Source organism: Sminthopsis crassicaudata, chromosome 2 (genome assembly GCF_048593235.1).
Source record: "Sminthopsis crassicaudata isolate SCR6 chromosome 2, ASM4859323v1, whole genome shotgun sequence".
In the NCBI taxonomy this organism is placed as follows: domain Eukaryota; kingdom Metazoa; phylum Chordata; class Mammalia; order Dasyuromorphia; family Dasyuridae; genus Sminthopsis; species Sminthopsis crassicaudata.
Genome location: NC_133618.1, coordinates 172106117 through 172125731, shown reverse-complemented (window position 1 = coordinate 172125731; position 19615 = coordinate 172106117).

The following is a 19615-nucleotide window of genomic DNA, read 5'->3' as shown; positions in this document are numbered from 1 at the left end:
GGCTTGGCACTCTATCCACTGTGCCACCTACCTGCCATGAACATCTGTGTATATATATATATATATATATATATATGGTAGGAAATCTCAGAGAAAAAGCCCTAGATTTGAGGATTGGAGATTAAAAGTGGGAAAGGAGAAAACAAGAAAAACTTCCTGCAATAGATGGACTATGAGCTGATTGTTAAAGAAAACCAGCAGGAAATCCAGGAAGCAGGGTAAAGAGGTAGAATATTCCAAGCATAGAGAAAAAACACTGGAATTTATTAAGTGATGGAGTAACATTAGGAAAATCACATTTTTTTTAAAATTTTTATTTTATTTTATAATTATAACATTTTTTTGACAGTACATATGCATGGGTAATTTTTTACAACATTATCCCTTGCACTTACTTCTATTCAGATTTTTTCCCTTCCTCCCCCAACCCCCTCCCCCAGATGGCAAGCAGTCTTATATATGTTAAATATATTACAGTATATTCTAGATACAATATATGTGTGTAGAACCGAATTTTTTGTTGCACAGGAAGAATTGGATTCAGAAGGTAAAAATAACAGTTTACATTCATTTCCCAGTGTTCCTTTTCTGGATGTAGCTGGTTCTGTCCATCATTAATCAATTGGAATTGGATTAGCTCTTCTCTATGTTGAAGAAATCCACTTCCATCAGCATACATCCTCGTACAGTATCATTGTTGAAGTGTATAATGATTTTCTGGTTCTGCTCGTTTCACTCAGCATCAGTTGATGTAAGTCTCTCCAAGCCTCTCTGTATTTCTCCTGTTGGTCATTTCTTATAGAACAATAATATTCCATAACATTCATATACCATAGTTTACCCAACCATTCTCCAATTGATGGACATCCATTCATCTTCCAGCTTCTAGCCACTATGAAAAGGGCTGCCACAAACATTTTGGCACATACAGGACCCTTTCCCTTCTTTAGTAGTTCCTTGGGGTATAAGCCCAGTAGTAGTATGGCTGGGTCAAAGGGTATGCACATTTTGATAACTTTTTGGGCATAATTCCAGATTGCTCTCCAGAATGGTTGGATTCTTTCACAATTCCACCAACAATGCATCAGTGTCCCAGTTTTCCCACAGCCCCTCCAACATTCATCGTTATTTGTTCCTGTCATCTTAGCCAATCTGACAGGTGTGTAATGATACCTCAGAGTTGTCTTAATTTGCATTTCTCTGATCAATAGTGATTTGGAACACTCTTTCATATGAGTGGAAATAGTTTTAATTTCATCATCTGAAAATGGTCTGTTCATATCCTTTGACTATTTATCAATTGGAGAATGGCTTGATTTCTTATAAATTAAAGTCAATTCTCTGTATATTTTGGAGATGAGGCCTTTATCAGAACCCTTAACTGTAAAAATTTTTTCCCAATATGTTACTTCCCTTCTAATCTTGTTTGCATTAGTTTTGTTTGTGCAGAAACTTTTTAATTTGGTGTAATCAAAATGTTCTATTTTGTGATCAATAATGGTCTCTAGTTCTCCCTTGGACACAAACTCCTTCCTCCTCCACAAGTCTGAGAGGTAAACCATCCCATGTTCCTCCAATTTATTTATGATTTCGTTTTTTATGCCTAAATCTTGGACCCATTTTGATCTAATCTTAGTATGTGGTGTTAAATGTGGGTCCATGGCTAGTTTCTGCCATACTAATTTCCAGTTTTCCCAGCAGTTTTTGTCAAATAATGAATTCTTATCCCAAAATTTGGGATCTTTGGGTTTGTCAAAGATTAGATTGCTATTTTTATTCACTATCTTGCCCTGTGAACCTAACCTATGCCACTGATCAACTAGTCTATTTCTTAGCCAATACCAAATGGTTTTGGTGACTGTTGCTTTATAATATAGCTTTAAATCAGGTACACTTAGACCACCTTCCTCTGACTTTTTTTTCATTAGTTCCCTTGCAATTCTCGACCTTTTATTCTTCCATATGAATTTTGTTGTTATTTTTTCTAGGTCATTAAAATAGTTTCTTGGGAGTCTGATTGGTATAGCACTAAATAAATAGATTAGTTTGGGGAGTATTGTCATCTTTATTATATTCGCTCGGCCTATCCAAGAAGGAAAATCACATTTAAAATTGAAGATGGACTAGGGTACGAGAAGCTTAAGTTAAGAAGCTTATTATATATAGCCTTTCCAAATATGCTATTGAATTATAATTTCTTTAGGAAGTTTTTCCTGATTTCCTCAAGTGCTAGTGCCTTTGCTTCCTATTTTATATTTAATTTAGTTGCATGTATTAATTTTAATATATTTATTCTGTACATAATTATATATGTATCAGTTGTTTCCTTGGATACAATTTAAGTCCCTTGAGAATGAAAAGATCTCATTCTATATATTTTCATACCCACTAACCAGAACATATCCTTTGCTTAATTTATGCTTATTGATTGAGTGATTCCAGTTATACTTGTATGGATTTGAAAGGGGCATGTTTAAGTCATTGATAATTATTACCTTACATTTCATTTAATTAACTCTTCATTTAAGGAGAGTCTTAGGATCATAGGAATTTTCACTTCTCAGACAGTATAGGGAATTAGGGCCCAAGTCTGTGAAGATTGAAGGAACTTCTGCTGATTAGGAACTCCAGGCCCAGTTGCGCTGAGGAAATGCTTTCTTGGGCAAAAAGGCACCAGAACCAGATGAATACAGAAACAGAGAAATAGGGATGTTTCTGGGTGCAGCCACTTGAAGCAGAGTAGAGATTTTGGTTTGGTCTTCCAAGTCAGAGGGGAGAGCTGAGGTGAAGCTAGAGGCACCAAACTTCTCCCTTCCACTTTAAGATTACAGACTTCACACCAATAATTTTCATTTAAAAACAAAATAGGCAAAGAAGAAAAAACACAACCATATACACTTATGGTGGGAATTGGGAAGATTGGAGTTCATCTTCACAGGAGGATAGTGAAATTTAAAAAGCCTCTTCTACTCCAAAGAGTAATGTTAAATGGCTGAGAAAGAATTTATAGAACTCAAAAGAATATTTAAAAATCAAATGAAAGAGGTTGAGAAAAGTTTTAAAAAAATAACCATGCAAGAAAAACAAGATTATTTAACAAAAAGTTAACAAACTAAAAAAGGAGATACAGCGTCTCAAAAAAGAAAATAATTCCTTGAAAATTAGAATTGGTCAAGGGAAAGCCAGTGAAGCTATAACAGACCAAGTAATAACAAAACAAAATATAAAGAATTAAGAAATAGAATAAAATGTAAAACATAAAAAACCAATATGGAGAACAGATTAAGAAAAAAAATTATAAGAATAATTGGATTAACTGAAAGCAGTGACCAAAAAATGAACCTTTACACAATAAAGCAAGAAATAAATGAAGAAAATTATTCTGAAGTGATAGGGGAAAGTAGAAATGGAAAAAAATCCACTGATCACACCTCAAAGAGATTCTACATGGAAAACACATAGGAATGCTATTGCTAAATTTAAAACCTCCAGATCAATAAGACAATTCAACAAGAAACAAACAAACAAAAATTCAAATATTTTGGAGTTACAATTAGAATTGGATTTATTAGCAGCTATAATAAAAGATTTCAGGTCCTGGAACAATATATATTGACAATCAAAAGAACCAAGTCTGTGGTCAAAAATATCATATCCATAATATGTAATAATAAAAAAATATATTCAACAAACTTGGAGATTTTCAGGATTTTGTATCAACCAAATCTAAACTTAGCAAAAAATTAATAAATTCCAAGGCATTCAACAAAGACAAATCAGTATTTGGGTAGCTCAAAAGAAAGATTGAAGCAGAACTGAGTATGATCTGACTCTAAAATGCAAAACTGTCTAGGAAAATTTAAAGATAGTAATTATGCTATATATATATATATATATATATATATATATATATATATATATATATATTAGGTGTAGAGAAAGAACTGACACAGAGATATTAGAGGGAAGAAGAGGTCTGATAGTTCTGAAAACCCACTCATATTGGGAGTAAGTAAAATGGGAACAGTACATATACTATAAAGGGTATACATCCCTACAAAACCTATAAAGAAATAAGGGGAGTGGGAAAAGGATAAAGTGGAGTATAGAAAAGTGTATAGATTTAGGGCAGTGGGACAAGTTATGCAGATTAATGGCAAAGGGATAAAGAGGGAGGGAAAAGGTCAGAGAAAAGATAGGTGAGGGGAGGTTAAGAAATAGCAAGGCAAGTTAAGGAGCAAAATTAAAGAAGAAAAGTTAGCAGGGATCAGAAATAAGAAAGATACATAAATACTTTAACAAAAATCAGGAACAGAATATTTAGAGTTAGTAATCATTGATCTCAGACAAACTCAAATTTAAAAATTCTTTCAAGAGAAACATATACTATATGTTAGCCATATTAATAGTTTTAGTTGAATGTCTACATAAGTGTTAATTGTTATATATGTGTGTGTGTGTGTGTGTGTGTGTATATATATATATATATATATATATATGCATGTCTGTATACAAGAAGTTGTATGTATGTGTATATACATGTATACATGTGAGTGTGTGTCTGTGTGTGTATACACATGAACATACCTGTTTTAACTATAGCCTGATTTGAGGGAGAAGAGGATGAAGAAAAGAGAAAAACAAGAATAAAATAAAAAGTACACAGCAGAGAATAAAAGAACAATCTAAAAGAAACCAAAGAAAAATGGACAATCAAGAATATATAATCTTTTCTATTATTATATATGCTTTCTTGAAATGGAAATCTGTTTATTACATATTTTGAAGGCTCCCTTATGTTCTGCTTGGCACATGACAATGTTTTGTTTTATTTTGTTTTGTTTTTATTTTCTTTCATTTTCTATTTTATTTTTCTTAGTTTGTATTTCGTTTTAAATAAAAATATTAAGGAAATAAAAAAAAAATTTAAAAAAGATTATCATTTGTTTTCTCCTCTATCAAATCCTGCAATATTATATTTTAAAAGAAAACAATGAAATCTATGCTAGGTATCTGTAAATTTTTTTACTCAAAACATTCCATTCATCAACTTTACCCTTCAGCTAAGATCCACCTCCTCTTATCCCCTTGCCCTCTTTAGTTCCCACATAATTTATTATGACTTTATTGCTATCATTGTGGTAATACTTCCCTTGCCTCACTCAAATAAGAGTATGGTCCATCATTATTTCTCTTTGTAAGCCCCTACATCACTTTCTTTGTATGATCTTCACCTGTGATGCCTGACTTTAAGAAAAAAAATGATTTTCATCGCTTTCTTCTTTGCACTATAATTTTTCTTCTAAAATGCTTCTGCTTTTTTTCCAAAAATAATTAGAAATTGTCAATTTTCATTCAGTGCTCTTGGATAGGCCGAGTGAATATAATAAAGATGACAATACTCCCCAAACTAATCTATTTATTTAGTGCTATACCAATCAGACTCCCAAGAAACTATTTCAATGACCTAGAAAAAATAACAACAAAATTCTTATGGAAGAATAAAAGGTCGAGAATTGCAAGGGAACTAATGAAAAAAAAGTCAGATAAAGGTGGTCTAAGTGTACCTGATCTAAAGCTATATTATATAGCAGCAGTCACCAAAACCATTTGGTATTGGCTGAGAAATAGACCGGTAGGTCAGTGGAACAGATTAGATACAAAGGACAAAATAGGATACATCTATCCAATCTAATCTTTGACAAACCCAAAGAAAGATACCAACATTAGGGATAAAAATTCATTATTTGGAAAAAACTGTTGGGAAAACTGGAAATTAGTATGGCAGAAATTAGATATGGATCCACACTTAACACCAAAGACCAAGATAAGATCAAAATGGGTTCATGATTTAGACATAAAGAATGAGATCATAAATAGATTAGAGGAACAGAGAATACTCTACCTCTCAGACCTGTGGAGGAGGAAGGAATTTATGACCAGAGGAGAACTAGAGATCATTATTGATCACAAAATAGAAGATTTTGATTACATCAAACTAAAAAGTTTCTGTACAAACAATACTAATGCAAACAAGATTAGAAGGGAAGGAACAAATTGGGAAAATATTTTAAAAGTTAAAGGTTCTGACAAAGGTCTCATTTCCAAAATATATAGAGAATTGACCCTAATTTATAAGAAATCAAACCATTCTCCAATTGATAAATAGTCAAAGGATATGAACAGACAATTCTCAGATGATGAAATTGAAACTATATCCACTCATATGAAAGAGTGTTCCAAATCACTACTGATCAGAGAAATGCAAATTAAGACAACTCTGAGATACCACTACACACCTGTCAGATTGGCTAAAATGACAGGAACAAATAATGATGAATGTTGGAGGGGATGTGGGGAAACTGGGACACTAATACATTGCTGGTGGAGTTGTGAAAGAATCCAGCCATTCTGGAGAGCAATCTGGAACTATGCCCAAAAAGTTATCAAACTGTGCATACCCTTTGACCCAGCATTGCTATTATTGGGCTTATATCCCAAGGAAATACTAAAGAAGGGAAAGGGACCTGTATGTGCCAAAATGTTTGTGGTAGCTCTTTTTGTTGTAGCTAGAAACTGGAAGTTGAATGGATGTCCATCAATTGGAGAATGATTGGGTAAATTATGGTATATGAAGGTTATGGAATATTATTGCTCTGTAACAAATGACCAGCAAAAGGAAGTCAGAGAGGCTTGGAGAGACATCAACTGATACTGAGTGAAATGAATAGAACCAGAAGATCACTGTACACTTCAACAATGATACTGTATGAGGATGTATTCTGATGGAAGTGGAAATCTTCAACATAAAGAAGATCCAACTCACTTCCAGTTGATCAATGATGGACAGAAATAACTACACCCAGAGAAGGAACACTGGGAAGTGAATGTAAATTGTTAGCACTACTGTCTATCTACCCAGGTTACTTATACCTTCGGAATCTAATACTTAACGTGCAACAAGAAAATGGTATCTACACACATATATGGTATCTGGGTTATATTGTAACATATGTAAAATGTATGGGATTGCCTGTCATCGGGGGAAGGGTGTGGAGGGATAATTTGGAAAAATGAATACAAGGGATAATATTATAAAAAAAATTACTCATGCATATATACTGTGGGGAAAAAATTCTAAATAAAAAAAAAAAAAGAAATTGTCAATTTTATTGACATTTTCTTTTCCCTAAATGTAAAATTATGTTTATGTTTTCAAGATATTTTCTGGTTTTTGTTTTGTTTTGTTTTGTATAGTCTAGCTTTTTCTTTCATTTTGTATAGTTGATTTCATAATCCTCAGAAATTTAGATTTACAACCCTTGGCAAATTAATTGTTCATGACTACTTACAAGATTGTTTTTCCCTTGTCGAGAAATATCTGGACTTTGAAATTTATATTTCAAGATTAATTATATATGGATTTCTTATTCTTTTAGGATTTTTTGAAATATAATCTTTAGGTTTTAATGTTATTGTCTGTGATGCCAATGACTTCATTTCTCTTATCAAGTGCAGTCTTCAGGGTTAGTTTCTTTTGCTTATAGAGCCCTCACAGGTTAATCTTCCAATTTAGTCTTTTGACTTTCTCCAATTTTTCTTGTTTCAATTCAGATTGTTTCAGTTATGTCTTTTTATTCTTTTTTAGGCTGTCAACTGCTTTATGAAAAATATCTAAGTCCTACACTAAACTATTTCCCAGTTATACAGTCTCATAATCCATGTGTCATGCTCAACTCCTCATTTTCTCACTCCCCCTCCTCCATATCAAGTCAGCTGCCAAATCTTAGCACCCTTGTATATGTCTCCTTCTCTATTCTGACACTGCAACCACTCTGGGACAAACCCTCATCACCTCAAGCTTAGATTATTGCAATAATCTGTTGGCTGCCATCTCTGCTTCAAGTCTCTTCTACCACAGTCTATCCTTCACTCAAATATCAAACTGATTTCTTTAAATTGAGGTTTGGCCACATCACCCTTTCTGTATAAAAAAAAAAAAAAATCCAGTAGCTGCTTTAAAAGCCAAAGTCTTGCACTAATCTGTTTACACTTCACTTTTGTCCATATACTCTGTGATCTAGTAACACTAGCCTCTTTTCTGTTCCTCACAAATGAAAATCTATCTCCCCACAGATCATTTTCATTAACTGAAAACTCTCTGTCCTCATCTTTATCACTTATCTTCCCTGGCTTCCTTCAAGTTTCAGCTAAAGATTTATCTTCTGCAAAAAGCCTTTTCTAACCCTCCTCAATCTTAATGTTTTTCTCAGGAGACTATAGCTCTAACAACTCATTATTTAAAATACACACACACACACACACACACACACACACACACACACACACACACACAACACAATACAATGTTTTCAGATTGTCTCCTGCATTAGAATGATTGCTCTCTGAGAACAGACGTTGTGTTTTTATTTGGGGTTGTTTTTGCCTTTCTTAGTTTCCATAGCACTTGACATAGTGCCTGGCACACAGTAGGAGCTTACTAAGTGCTAGTTGACTGTCTATTATGTCATACCTCTATGCTAGTGTTGTTGATGAGGTAATAGGGAACCTCAAAATGATGAGGTAACTTGAACCAAATCATGAGATAAATACCTAATAATGAGGTATATACCTCAATAGGATTAAATGAGGTCTAGTGGCAGGATTCGGGGGTACAGGGAGTCACATGGAGCTTCCCTGCAACCCCCTTAGGATTCGGCGGAAGGATACAAAGTTAAATCAGGTCTAGTGGCGGCGAGAGTCCCCTGTAAATGAATTTACAGGCCCGAAAACCTAGATGGGTAAAAGATGTTTATTGCAGGGTTTGGAAGCAAGGTTAAGGTTTGGTTAGCAAAAGGCATTAGATAGAGGAAGATATACGCCGAAAGCGGCGGGGACAGAGAATCTCTGATGCAAGCATCTTGGCTGGCATCTTTCAAATCTCTGAACCAAAGATGATTCTAGCTTTGCTCTTTTTATCTGCTTGAAGAAGTAATGGGCAGAGCTCAGGTTAATTCCTAGAAGGCCAGATTTTTGGCGGGCTTTATCCAAGCCAGCTCAGATCCAGTGGGGGGCTGGGTACAAGCCCAGACTAGTTTGACCAGATCTTGTATCAAAAGTCCGAGTCCCAAAGGAAGTTGGAGATCAAACAAGGAACATCAAGGGGCTACCGCCCTCAACATTGTGATTTACTCCCCAAATACTTCATCTAGTTTCTTTTCCTGACCAAGTGAGCATATAATTGTTCTTCCGTATACTTTGATAAAAATACAATCTTTGTGTCTGCTTCTGTTGATCCTTATTCAAATGTAAAAGCTTACCACTATATTTTCCCCACTTCTACTTTCTGCACCAGGGCTGGCCTACAGCCCATTTACACAGCACATCACCACCTCTGCCTCCTAACTAGGTTCCAACCCTCCCTATCTACCAAATCCCTCAAAATTCACAAAAGCACCTTTGGTGAGATTAGAGTTTTGACAGATAACCTTGAATCACCTGATTATAGGTTTCATTCAAGATTCCTTTCCCCATTGAAACTCATTTCTTAATGGTTATCATAATCTTATTTCTCTTTTCTCTCTATATGAATGGTTCTGAATCCCTGTACTCAAAAGAACAAATTCATTTTTCCTACCCAACTATTCACTCTCTTATTACCAACCGCCTCACATTTCTATTTCTCCAATGTCCTGGCTCAAGTTTTTTAAACGCTTCCACTGTGCCCCTAGAATGGCCGTTCAATCATTAACAAACCTTTTGTCTTATGCATAGTCTTTTTTTATTCCTGTTTCTGCCATTCATTGAGACCCGACTTGCTTTCTTTTATTTCAGTGCATTGTATGGCATTATTGATCACTCCTTTCTTTACTTAGAGTTTATCATTAAATTCTTCCAAGCAGATGAAATCACTTAAAGAGATTGGAGCAGGATCCCTTAACCCAAAGGCTGTGGGTTATTAAATATATTTTAATAACTGTATTTCCATATCATTTTTCTTCAAAATTCTAGGTATTTTATCTTAAGCATTTAAAAACATTATTCCGAGGAGTCCAAAGGGTTTACCAGATTATCAAAGGACTGCAAGACATAAGGTAGAATATATTATAGAAAGAGAAGAAAATGTAGTGTGTAGCTAGGGACATGATCTATTAAAAGTGGGTTACATAGAACAGGGGAAACCAATAACAGAGTGTGCTGAAAACAGCAGCCAGAGGCAGTTAGGTGGCACAATGGATAAAGTAACAGGCTGTGAGTCAAGAAGATTCATCTGTCTAAGTTATTATCTATGTGACCCTGAACAAGTAACTTAACCCTGTTTGCCTCAGTTTCCTCATCTGTAAGAGGAGAAAGAAAAGGAAATAATTAAACCATTCTAATATCTTCCCCAAGAAAATTTCAAATGGGATTGTGAAAGATCAGACAACTGAACTGACTGACCAACAGTGAATATCCAAGTGAGTATCTATTAGACATTTCCAACTGTGTATCTCATAGTCACATTAAGCTCAACATGTCTAAAATAGAATTTGTTATCTTTTCCTGCCAAGTCTATTCCTTTTTTGAACTTCCCTGTTTATTTTGAGGGTTTTTCCATCTTCCTTGTCACCCAGGTTGTAACCACAGAGGCAAACTCAACTTGGTAATTTCCTTCATTCCTGTTCCCTCACCCAATTAGTTGTCAAGTTGTGTCAGCCTAATTTCACACCTTCTTTCAAATTGGTCTAGCTAATTCTATGTACACAGCCACCCTGCTAGTTAATGCCTTTATCACCTCTTGCCTGGATTGCTCCAACAAACTTCTCATTGGTCTCTTTTCTTTAAATCTTTCCTCTCTGGGTTTCACACTTCATGCCATAATAAAGTAATATTTTGAGAGCACAGGTCTGACTAATGTCCAATAACTCCCTATTCCCTGTAGGAAAAAAGCTTTTATTATCTGATGCCAGTCTACATTTCCAGATTTAGTATACATTATGTCACTTCAAGCACTCTATATTCCTGTTTAACTAGCCCTTTCATCACTTCCCAAGAAACTGTACTTGCTTTTATACATATACATGCATATATATATATAAATGTTTATATGTGTGTGTGTGTACGTGTACACACTCTTATTTCTAGCTTTTTGTTATCTGAAAATTAAATAAGCATGCTATATATGTGCTAAAAGTTAATGCACTTAATGGCAGAAGTAAGGATATAAATCATCCAAATCACCTCAAGTATTACATCAAGACTACTCATGTGAATTAATGTGAAAATCAACTTTACAAGTAATAGATAGAAGTGGCAGGACTAGTAGATAGAGCACTGAACCTGGAATCATGAAGATCTGAGTTCAATCCAGCTTCAAATGGTTAATAAGATTTTGGGCAAATCACTTAATCTCTGATTTGCCTCAGGCCCTATAAAATGGGATAATAGTACATATTCTCCAAGGTTGTTGTGAAGATAAAATGAGATGGTATTTGCAAAAGATTTTATAAATATCATGCCAATATATAAATATTATTTTTATTATTATCTGTAAAAACATCTTGTAGTTTTATAAAATTATAGTACTCTAAGACCAATATGAATAAAAAGTATGATTATCTGATTTTAAAATAAGTAAACTTGATTTTCAGATTGAATTGAAAGGCATAGTTTCCAGAACAAGGGATATGACACTACTGTGTAATTTTGCCCTAGTCTAATATATTTATAATGTGTTCAAGTCTTGCTGCCTAGGATGGATATTGATAAACTGAAATAATCCCAACAGAAGGTTTTCAGGATGGTGTTGAACTTTTATTGTGCCACACCAGGATTCACAATATGAACAAGGAATTTTTAGGCTGGAGAAAATAAAAAGAGATAAAAGAGAAATGATAGCTACTTTCCAGCATTTGAAAGAATTTCACATGAAAAAGAGAGAAGACTTTTTTTGTTGTTGTTTAGCTTCTGCTCCAGAATGAAGATATAGGAGTAATGAAGAAAAGGTACAGACAGGTTTTCATTTTATGTAAAGGAAACTTCCTGACAGAACTGTGCTTCATGAAGGAGTGTTTTCCCCTTCACTAAGTTTCATCAAATAAATCTAGAAAACCAATTATCAGAGCTATTGTAGAAAAGAGTCTTACTTTAGATATAGACCAAAGTTTCTTAAACTCTTGGTCATGACCCCTTATGGGGTGATGTAACTGAATGTGGGATTACAATATATCAAAATATCAATCAACTTTGAAAAACATTGAAGATGCTCTACATCCCACAGTATCAAATATTCTGCTAAAATTTAATTCTTTACATATACATATCATTATATATACATGTCATATAAATGTCATTAGTATGTAAATTTGCTTTCATTTTTAATAAATGGTAAAATTATATGTATATCAAAGAATTGCTTTGAAATACATTTCCTTATGATTATCAGTAAATATTTTATCTTTCTATCCATTTTATAAACCAATTTACCTAAGGCCATGTAAAAATTTCTCAGGCAGAAAGGGGTGACAAGTGGAAAAAATGTTAGAAGCTTTAGTATAGACTATAGTAACTCCCTGGTGTCTCTTTAACTTTGAAAATGTGTGATAAAAACAGATTTCATTGAAGAAACTTCATAGTGTTTCAGAGCTAGGTACATCTATGGTTTTCAAATAGGAGCATTTAAAGAACTACACCAACAGTAATCTTATGTATATTTTGTACATTTATTTTCTATAATGTCACCATCATGATACAGTAGAAAATGATTAAGCATGGAGCAAAGGAAAATATGAATGCAAATTGTTCCTTATACATATTAAAGTGCAACCACAGGTAAGTTTTCCCTCATCTGGAAAATGGTGGCACTAATGCTTCTACTACCTATTTTAAAAGGATTTTTTGAGGATGATTTTTTGATACAAAAAACACTTTGCAAACCTCCAAGAATGAGAAATGTTAGCTATTATGACCCTTAAGAACAATAGTTAACATAGGTCTCCTTGATTTTTCCTGACTTGATTAATATCTTTAATTGGAAAATCATTAAACAAAGTTATTTTCATGGTGGAATTCTTTATGCTTGGAGGAATTGGGAACATGGCTATTAAAGGGGTAGATAAAAACAAAATTAGAAAAGATTGCTGAAACTTTCAGGTCTTGAAATTGAATCTAAATATTTACTGGATTGATTGGAGAATTTATTAGAATAATTAAGGAAATTTAAAAAATCAACATAAGATGAATTTTAATAAGGTATAGTTTAAGGATGTATACTAGTACATGTATAATTGAGACAATATGACTTTCTGAGTCCCTGGCTCTGAGATTCTATGATTTTGTGATGACTAACTAGTTTCAAGCATAGTAAGCAAAAACCTTAATGTTATAGTCTTATATATGAATCAACATATAGATACCTTTAAATGTATATTTGAAATAATTAAATTGTATCTCATTTCTAAAAGCTCTACATTAATCCACTGGCCATCATAGGATCATAGATCTAGAGTGGAAAGTGACATTAGAGCTCATCTAGTCGAACTCCCTCATGTTACATATAAGGAAACCAAATCCTATCTAGTCATTTAAGTTACTTGCCCAAAGTCCCACAGGTAGTAAGAACAAGTACAGGATTTTTGAATCCAAGCACTTTGATCTCAGCCATAATCTGTTTACTTTGCTATTATATACTTTCTCCTGCTTACATTAGAAATTATACTAAATTTTAAGTCCATGATTTGAACCTGTTATAGAGAAACTGCATAGCCCATAAACTTTTGCTGACAATATATCTCCCTCTTCTTATTATATCTTGTGTCAAATAATTAGAATATTAAAATATACAAAACCCTGGGGAAAAAGTCACACTTCCTAGAGCTAAGAACATAGAGTCTAAGGTGATAATAGAATATGTATGAACTTCATCCAGAGCACTGAGATTCAATTCTCAGAACAAATAAGAGTTGGGACATCTATACACAATAACCTTGTCAAAATGTATTTGCCTGACTTTTGCCTTGATCTCCCAAAGCTTTAGTTTGTTATTATAACACGTGTTTATATTTTATATCTTTTCCATGATTAACATTTATATATAGGGGTAGAGTCTGCCATATTTCCTTTATACACAGTTGTATCTATTGGTCTGTGGGCATATAGTTTTATGCTAGAGTTAATATTCAATGGATATTGAACAATTTTGTCTTCATGATTGAATATGAAATTTATTCCCCAATAATTCAATTAAATATTTATTTAGTATTTATTTCTGTGTGGACCAGACAGTAGGGGCACAAATACAAGTGCAAGAAAATGTCTGCCCACATAGAGCTTATATTCTATTAGAAAGTGGAAATCAACTTGTAAATTAACATGCCTACTCCCTAAAACTTAATTATCAATTCAAAATCAAAACATTCCCAAGTAAGACTGAACAATGTGGTGCTCTGCCTTCATTTTTCAGCTCTCATACTGCATACAATTGTCCTTACACGGTCTATTTAGCACCACATTTTTCACATTCCTGTGGTTTCTGTTGATGATTTTGCTATTTACAATGGCCTCCAAATGTAGTATTGAGCTTCTGTCTAATGTTCCTGAGAGCAAGAAAGTTGTAAGAACCTACGTAGTAACTTTATGTGTTAGATAAGTTTTGTTCAGGCATGGATTACAGTGCTGTTGGCTGTAAGTTCACTGTTAATGAAGCAACAATATTCATTATTATGATACAACCAGAAAAAAGGAAGAAGAAATTAGCTGATCTGTCTATGACGCTGCTAAGAAAAGTGCTAAAGTAAATGGAGCCAGCAATTCACAGGAACCTAACACTGGATTTCCCTTGGGAGCAATGGATAGTATTTGCTAATTCAAAATTCAATGTTTATGGGGACTACTAAGAATGACAAAAGTCAACCATATACACAAAATAATTTCTTGTGGAATAACAATAGCAAATGAGGTGAGGGGAAGGAGTAATGCTTTGTAGTGACAAAAGACAGCCTATGCAAAAGGACATATACCTAATATGGAATATTGTTTATAAGGAATAGTAAATAAACTAGTCAGGCTAGAACACGAGATATGTGAAGGACAAGAAGATACAATAAGCCTGAAAAAATAAATTAGAACCAGATATGGGAAGGGCTTTAAAAACCAGACAAAAAAAAAAAGTTTGTGTCCTAGAATTAAAGGGGTGCTACCAGAGCTTCTTGAAGATGTCTGCCTCTAAACGTGGTCAGCCTTGTACTTTAAGAATATTGATTTGGCAGCTGTGTGCAGGTTGGATTTGAAAAGACTTGAGGTGGAAAGATCTATTAAGCAGATACTGTACTTACTCAGACAAGAGGCAATAAAAACTTGAACTAGGATGTGGCCAGTTAATGAAGAAAAGGAAAAAAATGGATACATAGTAGAGATATCCCACAAGATACAGCAATTGACTGGACATGAAGGTTAAAGCCCACTGAAGCATATAGGAGATTAAGAACCTTGGTTCTGAAGGAAGGATTTTTGGTTCTTAAAGAAAGGTGGTGCCCTTGATCAAAATAAGAAAATTAATAAGTGGGCAGAATTCAAATGAGAGATAATGAGGAGAAGACAGTGAGTTCTGTTTTGGATATCTTAAGTTTATTTTACTGGATATACAGTTAGAGATGTCTAATAAACAATCAGTGATACATAGCAAGAATTAAGGACAGAGGCTGGAGTTAGGCATATTGATTTGAGATATAGAATTTGGCATAGAGGTGACATCTGAATAAAGGAAAGCTAATAGATCATAAAAACAGAGAAGATAGAGAGAGAAATGAAAAGGATCCAGGACCAAGCCCATAGGCAGTAGGATGAGGATAACAAACACCAAAAGCGACTAAGAAGTACTCAGAAACAGGTAAAATCAAAAGAAAATACAAAAGAGGAGAAAGTATTTAGGAGGAGGAAGTAGTTAAAAATGTCAAATTCTATAGAGAGATAAGGTCTATGTTCTGAGAAAAAGCAATTAATGTATTATTGATAATTTTTTGGTGTGTTTTAAGGAGGCAGATATTTAATTGAAATCAACACATGTAAGTAGGATCTTAAACTCACTATATTTCGAAGTCAGATTTGTGATTGTGGTGTGATCTGCTATAGAAAAAATATCTATTCTTATCTAGTAGTATTATCAAGGATACTTTTTATGTATTCAAAAACCACTCTCATGACTTTTTATAAAATGTAAAAGTAGACACATGAGTCAGTAGTAGCCATTGCTTTCACAATCACCTTTTTGGTTTTTATAAAAAGATAGTCTTTAGTGTAATGGAGGAGGTCCCATGAAGAGTTAAAAAAGAACTATCAAGCATGAAGTTCTCCAAATGTTCCTGTTCACAGATAACATTGTTAGTTAATTAGTTAGATCAAGTCATAGCTATTCAAAAGATATATGTATATCTATATATCTATATCTATATCTATATATATACACATTAGACAAACTAAATAGAGAAAAAGTCCAGATTACAAGATTATGTTGCATGAAAAGCTCATTGTTCTATATGTGTTTTTATATTAAATAGATATTATGATCAACTTGACTCAGCATTAAAGAAGAATAAGTCAGATTAGATCTTATTTTATGTAGTTCTTTTATTTATGCTTATTGCTAAAAGACTCATGTTTTTTAAACTATTATATTCTTTCATTTATATTATGTGGCTATTAATCATGGAAAATCATTGTTTCAAAAGAATCAAATTTTAAGTGAGTCAAAGGCCAGTGGAAAGATTCAAAATGGCTATAAATCTTTTTTTTTTTTTTTTCAAATTATAACTTCTTATTCAACAATATGTCAAAAATTTGGGCAATATTCATTATTAATCTTAGTTTTTCTAATGTGAATGGCTAGCTCTATTTCAAATGACTATGACTCTTCAATATTTTGGGACTGGATGTAATTGGGACAATGTTATCAGAGAAAAAGGGTGTGAAAGACATGATAAAAAAAAAGTTTTACAAGAAAAGGAGATACAATGTCATATATCAAGAATGAAACATAATAGATGAATAACTCAAATTCTGTACTGGCTTACAAACAGTATTAAAGAAATAGGAAGAATGCCCTAGCACATTGTTCACATTTTTTTATTAAGAGTTCTATAGAAAGATGTGGATTGTAATCACATAGATTGAGAAAGCAAGGAGAAATTGAATTCTATATCAATGGAGGGATTATTCATTCTGATGAGATCACAAATCCATCCAAATATCAAACTGGGTAAGTGTAATGAGTTAGGAAATGATAAATGAGATCTATGGGGGAAAAAATAAAAAAATTAAAAGAGAAAAATCAGGGATGGAGGACATAGTTACTACTTTTAAATATTTAAAGGCCTATCATGTAGAAAAGAGATTAGTTTAATTCTTTGTAGCTCTAGGGGAAAGAACCAGGACAGTTAGAACTGTTCAAAATAGAATGAACTTCCTCATTAAGTAGTATGTTTCTTCATCATTGCAGTTGTTCAAATAGAGACAGTCTAATTATTCATAGAAGAAATCATGAATCAAGCCAAAATGTGCACTGACCCTTTCTAACTGGGAAAGTCTATAATCCTTTAACTTGATTATTTCATCTAAAGAAGTAAAAACAGAGACATAATTGGGTTGTGTCATAATTGGCATGAAAAAGAATAATTCCTTTAGGTTTCCTTTGTGAGACTGATGTTGTCTCACCTCTAGTTGGTAGAAAGCCCTAGTAGATGGATACTTTTGGATACCAATGTTAAGCAGTTTTGTTGCTGTTCAGTCCTTTCAGGCTTGTCCAAGTCTTCATGACAAAGATATTATAATGGTTTGTCATTTCCTTCTCCAACCTGTTTCACATATGAAGAATTGAGTCACATAAGGATAGTCACAAAGCATAAGGAGGCCAAATTTAAACTCATGAAGATAAGTCTTCTTGATTCCAAGTTACCCCCAGCAGATAGGGGACCAAAATGTTTCTACCTAAAATATATTTAGGATCATTTTTGATGACATAAATAAGGACCCAAACTTAATATCTCTTACTGCAAAGAAATGATCTATTATGTAATCTTATGCTGTAATAGACAGTACAAGGAAGAAAGTTTAAATTGCAATGAGAAAATTTAATTAGAAGTAAGGAAAAAAGTTTTTAATGTAAGGATGTTTCAACATGGAGCAGGGTACCAAAATTGCCTATCTATGGAAGTCTTCCAAAATAGGATTGACATCATTGTCTTAAATGATTTACATATTGGCTGATCTGGTAAGCCAATAAACCAGATGATTTTTAAGACCCCCCTTCTAGCTATCTGACTTTTAGAAATTCCAAATTCAAGTTCATCTATTCCATCCTTCTTAAAAACATCTACTTACTATGGATATGTCAGACTACACTGAATATTACTTAATTTTTTTAGGAAAAGCAAGTCAAAATATTTTTCTCCAATAAAGCAAGCTAATAAGCATGAGACATATGATGGTTTCAGTTTTCTTTTCTTTTCTTTTTTTAAGCTTTTTATTTACCAAACATATGCATGGGTGATTTTTCAACAATGACCCTTGCAAAGCCTTCTGTTCCAAATTATCCCATCCTTCCCTCTACTCCCTCCCCTTGATGGCAGGCAGTCCAATACATGTTAAATATGTTAAAATAAATGCTAAATCCAATATATGTATACATATTTACACAGTTATCTTGCTGCGTAAGAAAAATTAGATAAAGCAAGAAGAAAAAAAACTGGGAAAGAAAACAAAATGCAAGCAAACAACAACAGAAAGAGTGAGAATGCTAAATTGTGGTCTATACTCAGGTCCCACAGTCCTCTTTCTGAGTGTAAATGGTTCTCTTCATCACTGAACAACTGGAATTGGTTTAAATGATGGTTTCAGTTTTCAAGAGAGTTTCAAAGTATTATAAATCATCAACTAAGACACAATAGGAAATGAGTTAACTCTAAGCTCTTTGTTTAGCAACAATGCCTTAAATGTATATTTTATTATATGTGTGTGTGTGTGTGTGTGTGTGTATATGTATATGTTTGCCCAATTAGAATGAATGGGTGAGATCAGATATATTCTCCTATGCCAAGCCAAACAGTATTACAAGGCAAATGCAGAATTTGGGGATGGATCAAGACTAGCAATAAAATCAATGAGACCACGAAGATTATAGTTATCAGCTTCAAATTGAAGCAGCTTAACCAGTTGGGAAGGAGCCATGAAATGAGCAAGAACAAGATATATAACTTTATACAAAGGAATTACACTGTAATATTCATTAACATCAAGATACTCCCCCTTTGCCCTTCCCTCCTAAAAGATATCTAGTGGTAGCAAGAGATAGGTAACAAGGGGATTAGAGAAGATATGGGTAAAGCATCATTTCACTGTGCCACCTAGTGGATCTAAGCTGCAATTCTAAACAGCTGCAATTGCAGGCTTTAAAATTGATAGCATGAATAAGAACTGCATTCAAAGAAAAGCAGACATAAGCTCAATATATGGGGAAAACTATAAGAGAGTAAGGGATAAGATTGCCAAAATGACTGGTATAATAAGAAAATATCCCAAAAGAGAGAATCACAGGTAAAGTTAGCCTCATCGAGACATTTGATGGGAGAAAGGAAAATCTATGAAA